The 12,526-nt window shown below is 44.7% G+C and overlaps 1 protein-coding gene across 1 annotated transcript in view; it reads left to right on the forward strand.

The window, feature by feature from the left end:
• LOC138580136 (E3 ubiquitin-protein ligase TRIM11-like) overlaps positions 1-12,526 on the forward strand; it is a 188,886-nt gene that overhangs the window by 104,670 nt on the left and 71,690 nt on the right. The window lies entirely within an intron of this gene.

Raw genomic sequence — 12,526 nt, forward strand, 5'->3', positions numbered from 1 at the left:
TTCCTGTATTTGTCAATGGAGTTGCGAAGGATACCGATTTTTTGTTGGTGTTGGGTTGTGATTTCAGGCGACTTGCCTTCCTGTGTAGCTTTATTTGGTCTAAAAAAGACCGCTTAGCTGTTGCCTTTTCTGGTAAATTTGATGATTCTTCCTGTTCACTGTCAATATCCGAACTTGCACCCGAGGTGTTTGGGGTACTTTCTTTGGATTTCTGTTGCTGTTGATTCTGATCATATTTGGGTTGGTAGGTGAAGACCCGGTCTTCCCTGTAGTCTTTGTCGTCTCTAAAGAATTTATGCAGCTTTCTCATTTTGACTTCGTCTTGGTGGGTTTTTAGTATTCTATACATAGTTTTGTAATTCTTCTCCTTGGTTGTTTTGGGGGCATCGTATATCTCTATTTCCTTTTTTAGTTCTTCTAGTAGAATCACAACTCTTTCATGTTTTCTTTTGGCGTGTTCAATCAGCAGTTCTATCATTCGTAATGAGCCTGTTATGAGGTTTTGTTCCCATTCATCTGCTAAATCTGAGTCGAGTGGGTCATCAAAATCCGGAAAGATAACTATCCTGAGACCCCTCGGTACTTTCTTTTGTTCCGCATATTCCTGCATTGTTGTTTTCTCCCAGAATTTATTGATTTCTTTTTTAGACAATTTTTCTAGTCTCATGAATTTGTGCTTTAGATCTTCTTGTGGATTTGAATCTCGGAAGGCGTTATCCGTGGATCCTCGTGGGGCAAATAGCGCTCTGATGTCTTCATTCCTTGACATCATGTATTCTGCCATTCTTTGGCTGTTCCTTTATTCGTATTGAGTTTGTTTAGGAAAATTCCAGGCGTTTGAGCAAGGCTGGTTCCCTAGTAGTAATTAAAAGGTCTGGTTGGCTCTAGGATTGGAACTTGCCCATGCTAAGCACCACTTATAGGTTGGACGGTTTGTTCTGGTGTCACAAGATCACAGGAGTGGTTTGGGGTTTAGCCAGGACCCCAATTTGGTGCGTATGAGAAGTGGGTTTACTCCTGGTTATCTTGTTTGGTTTTCGGTATCAATAATACTTCTAACATGGTAGTTAGTGCGATACAGGTTCGCTTTTATTGATGATTTTTGAAAATTCCACTTGAATACAATGATTAGTGTGTAGAACACTGTTATGGCATTTTGTGCCTTGGTGCGGTCAGCCGACACGTGTTTCAACCCATAAGGGTCTTTCTCAAGGCTGAACAATATTCAAAGGTGCATAGTGATATGTGGTAAAAGGCATTTTGTGACCATCATGTTAATTTAACAACATTAAACGTGGTGGGTGATGTGTGGTGGTGGTAGGAGGTTTTAAAAAACATTGCATAATTGTATATTGCATTTACAAGTTGGATTATTAACACAGTAGACCGAGGAAAAAGGGGGGGAAAAAGGAAAGAGAGGTTAAGCAAGAGCGGTGGGGAGGAGGATAGACTGAAGGAGGATTGGAGAAATAGGTGGTCTTCTTACCAGGTATGTCATGCTATGATCCCCAGGTGGGGTTCTAATTGTGTTGTGGGTGGCTGTCCTTTTGGCAGTCTAGCTCCTTTTGGGCTCTAAAATTAAATAATAATAATGAATTGGTCCGTTATTACAATGGTAAATGATTTGGAATTTAAAGTCCGAAGGAGGTGGGCTGAGCCCTTCCTTCGGTATGGCGAGTTGCAGCGAGGGTTGGATCGGGGTGGTATAGCTTACCTTCGTCAGATGCAATTGGGAGGGAGTTTCAGACAAGAAGAAGCGCGACTTATCTGCCACTTCAGATGTGTTAAAAATGGTCTCAACAGAGATCACGACCTCAATGTCTTTCTGTAACCTTCTTGACCACCAAATCTGCCTCCACTATGGGCATTACACCTTGGCCCAAACCAGATCTCTGACAAGCCACGACTGACCATTCGGAAAGTATTTCCATTCACACTTGAAATGAGTCATCACTCATAATAGAACTCAGCAAACCACCACTCACACCCTCCCATTCTGATCCCCTTTGAATTGCCCCTCCTGGGCCCATACCACCTCACCCCATTAGACCATGGCCCGACCAGACAAACATCAAATTGTGCACACATCAGTATCGCGAACTCGCATTCGCGCATGCGCAATTGCATCCCAAGGACACTATCTCTTCGCGCACGCGCATTAGCACCCGCTGGGACACTACACGCTCACGCATGCGCCGCCAGTCCAGCCCTGGTTGGTAGGCTTATGCGTAAGTATAACGAACATGGCGGCACTCATTCAACACTGAAGCCGCAGAGAGCGACTCATCACAGACGATACTCTGACGAAGGTAAGCTATACCACCCCGATCCAACCCTCGCTGCAACTCGCCATACCGAAGGAAGGGCTCAGCCCACCTCCTTCGGACTTTAAATTCCAAATCATTTACCATTGTAATAACGGACCAATTCATTATTATTATTTAATTTTAGAGCCCAAAAGGAGCTAGACTGCCAAAAGGACAGCCACCCACAACACAATTAGAACCCCACCTGGGGATCATAGCATGACATACCTGGTAAGAAGACCACCTATTTCTCCAATCCTCCTTCAGTCTATCCTCCTCCCCACCGCTCTTGCTTAACCTCTCTTTCCTTTTTCCCCCCCTTTTTCCTCGGTCTACTGTGTTAATAATCCAACTTGTAAATGCAATATACAATTATGCAATGTTTTTTAAAACCTCCTACCACCACCACACATCACCCACCACGTTTAATGTTGTTAAATTAACATGATGGTCACAAAATGCCTTTTACCACATATCACTATGCACCTTTGAATATTGTTCAGCCTTGAGAAAGACCCTTATGGGTTGAAACACGTGTCGGCTGACCGCACCAAGGCACAAAATGCCATAACAGTGTTCTACACACTAATCATTGTATTCAAGTGGAATTTTCAAAAATCATCAATAAAAGCGAACCTGTATCGCACTAACTACCATGTTAGAAGTATTATTGATACCGAAAACCAAACAAGATAACCAGGAGTAAACCCACTTCTCATACGCACCAAATTGGGGTCCTGGCTAAACCCCAAACCACTCCTGTGATCTTGTGACACCAGAACAAACCGTCCAACCTATAAGTGGTGCTTAGCATGGGCAAGTTCCAATCCTAGAGCCAACCAGACCTGTCCCAATGTTGTCTTGTGCGGTTGATGTGAGTCAAGGCCACCCAATTGGGCATGCCATTCATGGCCCTGCATTGGCATGGTAGCTGTGGGGCATGCATTGGTGCCAGCCAAACCCCCCACAACCCTTGGCCTGTGACCCATGCAGCAATGTGTGTGTGGTTATGCTTTTACTCACCCAATAGCCAGGTCCGCTGTCCCCCATAACGCGTCATCACAGGTCACCTGGACGTTGAGTGAGTGGTACAGCTTACGGTTCCTGTACACCTCCTCTGTGGCATGTCGTGGGGAGCCACCGGCTCGATATGTGTGCAGTCCAGTGCTCCCAACACATTGGGCATGGAAGCGTACCTTGGTGGCATTCACCTGTGCCTGGGTGGTTGGGAGGGCAATGTCTTGGGCAACATGCCACAGGAGGGGATGCTGGACCTGCACCAGCACTCTTGAAAATAAATGCAGGTTACGATATGCCATGCAGCTCGCTCACAGAGTACTGAAATGTGCCGGTGGCAAGGAAGTGCAGGACTGACACCAGCTTCTACAGGGCTGGTATGGCTGTCCGGATGCCTATGCTGCTCTCAATGTCATCATGGAAGAGCTGCACCAGTTCCAGGATAGATTCCCTGTTTAGACGGTAGAGTGTATGGATCTGGCCGTCTGTCAGGTCCTTGTGCGGGGTATTGCTGCACGCCTCCGAATTGCCACTTGCATGGCATTGTCCCTCATCATCATCATCATCCACCTCTTCCTCGACTGAATGTCCTCCTGTTGCCACTGATGCAGCTCCTGCTCATACAGCTGGACTCCAGCGTGCAGCACCTCCAGGTCCTGTGCTACCTGGCAGCCTGGTTGTGTTGGTCTGGGTTTTTGGTCTGGGTTTGGTCCATTTCAGCAATTTCTGTGCTTATTGGGTGCACCTGGGTGCATTGGGTGCACCTGTGGCCTGTACTACCCCACCTGGCATGTTTTCTGCCTGCTCTGCAGTGCTGGTGTTTCTGCCATGGATTTACCGGTGGTACTGTCATTTTTGTGCCAATGTTTCCGGCATTGACATTCTCATAATGCTGCCTTCTTTCTGTAGTGCCAGTGTTTCCGGCACATTTTACGGTGGGTCCCGATATTTGTGTTGTCTGTGCTACCGGCAACAGTGACTGTGCTGTGTTCCCGGCGTTGGTGTTACCAGCATTGCGTCTTGTATTAGTACAGTCTGCAAAAAGTGTGGTAAACGTAATTACCAGCACCTTAATTCCAGACCAGGTCACTCATAATGAGGGCCCTGGGACTCATTACGAGTTTGACTGTGCAGGCAAGATGTTGGTAAAGTCACAGAAATTCAGTTACCAGCACATTACTACCCATTTCCTGCACCCCTAAATTCCCAGTCTGCGGGTAAAGTGAAGTAAATACCTAATTGCTTGCTGGAGGTTTCTCCTCCACTTTATTGCCAAAAACTGGAGCTTTTACTACAGGTGGAATTACCATTGGCGGTAAATCCTCAAAGTCACCACCAATGGAGTCCTATGGACACGAGGAATGCGCATCAACTCTTGTCACTCATAATCAGGTGGGTTTATCACAATTGCAATTGGTGGAAACGGTAAACAAGCTTGGAGGTATTTCCACAGGAAATACTGCCACACCTGAAATGAGGCCCCGGGTTGCCACGCCCTCATAGCCCAAAGCACCCTAAAAACGAAAAACAAAATACCTGGCTTGAAAGTGCTTTTATAATCCTCTACTATGACATTGTAGGAGGAAGATACAGCAAGTAGTTGATAATGAATGTAAAATAAGAGATCCATGCACAAATTAAGGCCACCGGGTACCCAGCCTTCCTCTCCCACAAGTCCCACACGATGTTATAACGGGGATCAGGTTGTTGCTTTGGGGCTGGTGGCAGAGTATAATGTACGGTTGCCGAAAGATGGCAGTGTGAAAGAGTTTGTTTTCTGTCTGACCATCCATGACAAACCCAATTGCAGCCGTAGACCCAATGCTTGGCAAGTGCGACTTTGAAGACGTTCATTGTTTTCCTGAGTGCCCTCAGTTCTTGTGTACTCCGCAGGATGTACCGGAGACACTCCAGTAGCCCTCCTTCTAGTTCTACATTTCTCTTCTTTCTTTCCTAGCAATGGGATCTGGGTAGGCTTCACTATCTTCGCCCTTGTGCATGTGTGTGTGCGTGAGTGTGTGCGTAGCCCTTGTCTTCTTCCCTACTGTGTCTCTTGACCGGTAGTGGGGTTAATGGTGGGATTACCCATGTGTCAATGCTGCTGCATGGGTTTTCTGAGTGGATGGTGGTAATTCTAGGTGCAAACTGCGTTTTGACTCTGTTGCATGGGGGCTGGTTAATGAGCAATATTTGTGAGCCGTGTCCGGTTTAGTATTGTCTCAGCGCTATGTCATGGGGAATTGCAAAGAGCAGCATAGACTTCCTTACAAGCCAAAGGGAAGTATTTGCCTTTTATGTACACACATTGTTTGCACAAGAATTGTACATTTCCGGATAAATGGCCCTGGTTTGCACTTGGTGACGTCACAAAGCAGTTGACTTGTTTGTTGAGGAATTCTAGAAACTCTGGGATCAAAGGTTCACCAAAAGCAGTGGGATTCCATCTTCAACTGGTTCACTGAGGCAACTAAAAGGCATTCTGAATCCAAAACCAGAGCTCTGAAAGATGCCCTGAGGAAACTCAAAGAGCAGTTAAATTAACTGAAAGCAGAGCAAGCAAATTTAGGAATCCCTAAAATGGAAAAGGTTTGAGCAGATGCTAACCAGTACTTCCAGGGCTACCCCCAACGAAAAACTCCAGAAGATGTTTTAGAGTCCAATAATCTCGCTATATTTAACCCTGTCCCTGATCAAGTGCCAGTTCTACCCTGAGCAGATGCATCTGCTTCGCCATCTTTACCGGTGGGCAGATTCAATTTCAGAGCCCAGATTGAACGTTGGGCATTTAGTCAATCCACTCATAGATTATCACTGGGAGGCTCTACATCCCATTACAATCACTTTCAGCTATTAATGCACTGTATGATACTTGGCCTACATGACCTATTTTCTGTTATTTTGGTGCTTCGTCGTCTGCATCTAATCCATCTGATCTACAACCCTTGAAGGATTCCCCAGTTTATCCCTGTCTGCTGATGCTGCATCGTACCCTTTGAGCCTGTTTCCTGCGGCCGGTAATACAATAGTAAACCGTACACACAGTGTGGAGCAATACTGATCTATTGAATCTTGTGCACATATTTTCAAAAACCTGTAACAAGTTTCAAGAAGAGTTACAAATTCTTAGTACCCAGTGAGGGTCAATGAGCTGGTAGAAACGCAAGCTCATTGGCCCTCGCCCGGGCCTTACCTGCCCCAGATTGCTCGGAGCTCCGCGCGGCCCGGAGCTCTTCCTGCGACTGGCCGTCATGGACAGGGAGAAGGGAATACATATAGTCCCTTCTCCCTGTTCCCTGGTGGCCATTTTTCTTTGTTCACTTTTTTTCAAAATACTTCAATGGCTGCCATGGAAGGGGAGAAGGGACTACACATAGTCACCTTCTCCCCTTCCATGGCAGCCATTTTCTTTGCTTACTATGGCCGCCACGGAAAGAGAAAACAGACTATGTTTTCTGTCCGCAGCTGGCATTTTTAAAACTTTTAAAACTTTTTCTTTCCAGGTGCGAAACTCAACGGCTCTCGCAGCCGGGGGAAAAAAACATTATTACCCCGGTCTAACAGGCCGGGGTACTAATGGCAATATGCCCCTCGACTGCGGGCCATTACGGCATAAGGTAACTATGGGCCCCAGGAGCATTATCTTATGCAGTAATGGCCCACAGTCTTGGGGCATATTGCCAAATCATTGAATGTTAGAACCCTACTTGTGCTGATCTCAATCAATTGTGAAGAGCTTCCATTCCTCCTGATATGACTACTGCAAGAACCAAAAAAAAATGGATTGGACCAGGATTATTGCTTGTAAACAAAGTAAAGGGGATAACCTATGATTGGACCAGGATTATTGCTTGTAAACAAAGTAAAGGGGATAACCTAGGATTGGACCAGGATTATTGCTTGTAAACAAAGTAAAGGGGATAACCTAGGATTGGACCAGGATTATTGCTTGTAAACAAAGTAAAGGGGATAACCTAGGATTGGACCAGGATTACTGCTTGTAAACAAAGTAAAGGGGATAACCTAGGATTGGACCAGGATTATTGCTTGTAAACAAAGTAAAGGGGATAACCTAGGATTGGACCAGGATTATTGCTTGTAAACAAAGTAAAGGGGATAACCTAATCGGTTATCTCGTGAGGCTGAAACAATGTTTTAAAAAACATATATTTATTCAAGCACTTGGACTGAAACAATGTTTTGACCAGTGCTTGAGGATCCCCAATGCAGCAACGACTGCACTCAAACCGTGGTTCCTGTATTTGTAATGGGGCTGCAGTGCAAGATTGCTGAAGAAACTGAGGACTTTCTCATTTACTGAGAAGGCAATACTTTGACTGAGGTATTATTGGCTTTGCAGCATTTTGCATGCAATGCCAGAGATTCCCAAAAAATTACTGGTGCAAGATGAATTGTTTATAAATCCAGCAACTGCAACCATCGCAATGTAGGGTGGGGCACCACGCAAGACCCGACTTTTGGGGTAAGAGGAAAGGGCAGAGCTAGAGGTATCTCTGTAAATGTGAGTCAAGGAGGAGCTGAAGATACACAGATGTCAAATGTGTACAACAATCAGTGTAATAATTGTAAACAGTTTGAGCATTGGATGTCTGAGTGCCCAAATCTACCAGCTCCACAGTCAACACCCTCCTTTTTCAACAAACCTGTGAAAACAGAACAAACTTTTCATCTGAATCTGGTATTCTGTATCAAGAACCTTTCTCTTCAAAGTGTATCATTAACTCTTCCAACAAGATCAATCTTTCATGTTTTCTGATGCTGATGCGTCCTAACTGTTAGAGCAGGCAACGAACACTACGTGTCTTGAATCATAGGACCCTAATGCTCATCCATGGATTCAAAGCAATCTGTTTGCATTCAGAATGTGTGGAACTGCTAGATCTGTGCCAATCTACTGCATGCCATATTTGTGTATTGGGTATTTATAATGCGCCTATACACAATGTGTAGTCTCAGGCTTCCTTCTGGCACCCCTTCCTTTTCATTGGGTAGACATCTGCAGTGATGTGAGACTAGTTTCCAGATCTAATTGCCCCAAACCTTGTTCTGGTCATTATTCACAGATAGTTTTTTCAGGATTCCTGAGTGTCCCTCTTCTTGATGAGCTTCAGAAGAAACCTGCTGCTATCTTCTCCTCCCATAGGCCTTCTCTGTTACACTAATCATGGGTCCCTGTTTATGGATATGAGCAGATGCAAATACTCTCTATCCACCAGTACTAGTGATATCATAAACAATGTTTCTTTCTATTTTGATAAAGTATTTTCTTTTCTGAAATCTGGTTATGCCACCTGCCATGGAACCTACTTTGTCTGTGGAGTCTCAGCCTATGGTGACCTATGGATTGGGGTGGAAGTTGTTACATTGGATATGTATTGCCTGCCATTAGACTATTTCCCAAACTTCCAACCCCTCAGACAGATGATCAAATCTGGTTGGGAAACCTTTGTTAAAGGCAGTGGTTATTAAATGCCTGGAATAGGCATCAAACTAAACTATGATAATGTCCTTAAATTATCCCTGCTGCTGGAGAGAGTGGCAAATGACACCGTAGTTTCTCTTTTGCTGATAACTCATGAGCAAGTAGCACTGTATACTATTGTGCTGAAGCAACCAATTGCTTTATACACTATCCTGGCTTCCAAAGCAGATGTTTGTGCTCTAGTGGGATCAGATTGTCGTAAATTTGCCAACTATGAAGACAACCTTACTCACATAGTCACTCACCTTAGAAAGTAAGTGGCTACAGTAGATAGAGGGAATAAATATGCAAGATGGTCCCTTTGGTCCTGGCTAACCAATCCTGTTGCTTTGCTAGGAGCCACCAAAATCTCTGGGATCCTGATAATTTTTGCTATTCTTCCGGGAGTGTATTACATATATTTGCTAATCAGATGTGTTCTTAATTGTTTGTAGAATAAAACTGTTGATGTTTTGCAGGTTCTAGAGATGCTTCTGTGGCGGGTCCGAAGTCGGACACTCAAAAGACATGGTTCGATTCTTTTAATGTAAATTATATGTAGAAGATCTAACGTTCCTTATCACTAAAAGGAATAACCTACCTTTGTAGATAAACTAAAGATGTTCATCCATTGTCATGAAGTCCAAAAGACAATGTGCTCCATCCAAACTACCCTATCTGGTCGTGCCACTAATCTTAACTTAAATAGACCAAAGGAATGATTTGTCTTCTCCTGGCCTCCCCAGTTCATTCAATAGACTCTTGATTTATAACTCCTCTCGGTGGAACACATAGTCTCTGCAATCAATTCTTGTAGCTCCTCAAGAATACCTTTCTGTCTCGTACTTTCTGTGGCCCCCTTTTTAGGATGTCTTCCACTATAGCATGTCTTGATACTCCGATTGTTACTGGTAGTTTCCTCCCAGGCCTCCTCCCCAGGACTACTTGGTTGTGGATTTGCTTCACCATTTTCTAAACTCTCATTATCATAAGTTATCAGTCTTGTAGTGTCTCTTTTACTGATTTTACAACAACTGTGTGAATTCAGCCCCTCTTCTAGGCTTTTCACTTCTTGGTTGACTTTGTTGCTTATTTGATAACTTGTGCTGCATACTGGGACAAGGTTACAACTTCATACAGTAACTCTCTGCCCTCTCTGGATTATTCATTATTTTCATTCACCTCCAATCACCTCCCTAGCCTCACAGGGGCAGACCCCTTTGGGAGAAGGGGCAAATATCTGCGATTCGTCACACTTCTAATGATGACAACTGAAGAGATGTTTGGGACATGACCTTGTTTTCCTGAGGTTAATTATGTATTTGAAAGTTAATTTCCATGAAATGAGAAAATGATGCTGCTTCAAGAAGGACAATACCACAGGTGTCAGGGTTACAAAGTGTGTAGTGGAGTAATAAGAGCTTGCTTTAAATCGTACATTTGCCTTCAGGATTTACCATCGACTGGCTTGCATAGTTTGCAAACTTGCCACATAGCCCTGAACCCTTTGGGGAACACAAAAATCCTAAACCACCTAAACTGTGCTTATCTGCACAAAAACCACACACAGTCTTGTTCCTTCCACCCACGGCAATCTCTGCCGATCCACACTTGAAATCCAACATGGCCACCAGGGTTGCCATAGGCTTAATCCAGCCACCTTCACTTCATGTGATCATATGGAGCGGAACCAGAGAGCCACCCTAGCCTACGAACACATATTTATGCCATCAACCAGAGTACCTACCTACCAGGGGGAGGGGTGATCTCCCCATATAGGCCAAGGAGCCAGGTCTGGCAGTGTGGGTTGAAGGCACAGGAGGCTCGAGTTTGGAGAAGGCTGGAGACTAGAAATAAGTGGAAGAAGAGGAGGCTGGAGTAGTGGAGGTCACTTGCGAGGTGGCTTCAGGGGTGTGTAAGAGGAGGTGGTGAGAGATGAGAGGGAAGAGGAGGTGGTGGTGGTAGCAAATGAGGTAGTAACATCAGGAGTCGAGTGGTCAGAAAGAGGTGACGATAATACAGAAAGTGATCCCATCAGAAAAAGTGTGAATGTGTGACAAAGGAGGCAGCATCCTCAGGAGATGAGGGGATAGAAAGTGGAAGCGGTAGTTGAAGTAGAGACTTTATGGGACGAGCTGATGGGAAGGAAGAAGTTGAATGAAGAGGTGTGAACAACAGAGAAGGAGTGACAGGTCAGAAGGACGGCTTCAGTGGAGAAAGTGGTGTAAGACCAGACTTTGTGAGGAGAAACGAAATGGAGTCTAGGAGGTTATGAGAAGTTTAGAAAGGTGAAGTAGAAGAGGTTCAAGACTGCTCTGCTTAGCTTAGGCACTCCTCTTTAGCTCTCTGTGCTGGCTACGACCGATGAACCATCTGCTCTCAAGACCTGGTGCCAGAGTTAGTCAAGGACCGCAGGACCCTGGAAAGCCTGCATCCTGCTCAATCACAGGAAGAGGTTTTGGGAACCCAGAGAGTCCATAATACCAGGCAACGGAGAGGTAGGGCAACTTCCAGCGAACTCTAAAGACTTGGACATTGGCTCCAGAAGTCTGGCGCCTGACTGCCTGCATCCGGCCGGAGAGACCAGCATTTGAAGAAAAACATCCTAAACACTGTTAATGTTATTTGTTGGAGCTCCCTGTTTCACTTTAGTTGGCCCTTACTTGTACATAAACTCTGAATAATCATATTGAACCAACAGTGCATGGTCTTGGACCTAGTGGCCTATGTGACGATACACTAGATAATGCTCAATCCTTTCACTGAATAAAATGTATGCCTACACTACACATTTTTTACGTGGAGTGAGTCCTAGTTTATTTTTCATATCTTCCTTTTGTATGTGTGCTATCGCTCTATTTTTTATTGAATAGATTATGGAAGGAATTAGCAAAATATGATTGCATGGTGGAAATACAGGGATGCAGTGAACACATTGAGCCATTTCATATATCTGAGACCTCTTTTAGAAGCTTCTGGCTCCTCTTATAAGAAGGAAAGCAATATACAACCCTCTTTTGGATGAGCCTTCAGCAAGGGAGGATTCAGAGTAAATGTGTCGGTTCTCTTACAAGCATTGTTAGAACCCCTCTGACCCTTGTTTGGGAGAGTTTGGATTCATGTTATCAACTGTACATTAGTGATCCTTATTGGGGAAAGTCATGTTATCTTTCGGCAGAGCCATTGAAGGCTTTAGAAATCGCTGTACTGTAGATCTTGTGCGTGCTTGTTCATTTCGAGGCCGTCTAGGGAACAGTTGTCACCCATAACATTTGGCACTCTGGTCCATGGATTCCAAAACCAGCCAGACCATGTCATCTGCCCACAGTGTCTCTCATGAGAGGCTTGTACATGTCAGGAAGGTCCTTTCCTTGGATATTGTTTCTTAGACGTCATTATATTTTGTGGGTCCACTTCCAGGCAATTTCATCCCAGCAGTGTCCCTCACTGGGGTCATGCAGAGTTATTCCCCAACCCCTAGCCCACAGAATAGCATCAGGACCATTCTGCACCTGGGACCTCTTTATCTACAGCTCACTGGAAGCATTCAACTAATTTTCTCTAACAGGGTTCACTTTTTTTGTACTCTCTGTGTACAAGCCATAGCACAGGGCAACTAGTTGGCCCCCTACAACTGCAAGACCTTCACCACAGTTTTGTCATTCGAGTGTATGAAGATGATGCAATCCTCAGCCTGTACCTTTCCACAACCCTCAAAATGTAA

The sequence above is a fragment of the Ambystoma mexicanum genome, chromosome 3p (genome assembly GCF_040938575.1).
Source record: "Ambystoma mexicanum isolate Mex_15411 chromosome 3p, UKY_AmexF1_1, whole genome shotgun sequence".
In the NCBI taxonomy this organism is placed as follows: Eukaryota; Metazoa; Chordata; class Amphibia; order Caudata; family Ambystomatidae; genus Ambystoma; species Ambystoma mexicanum.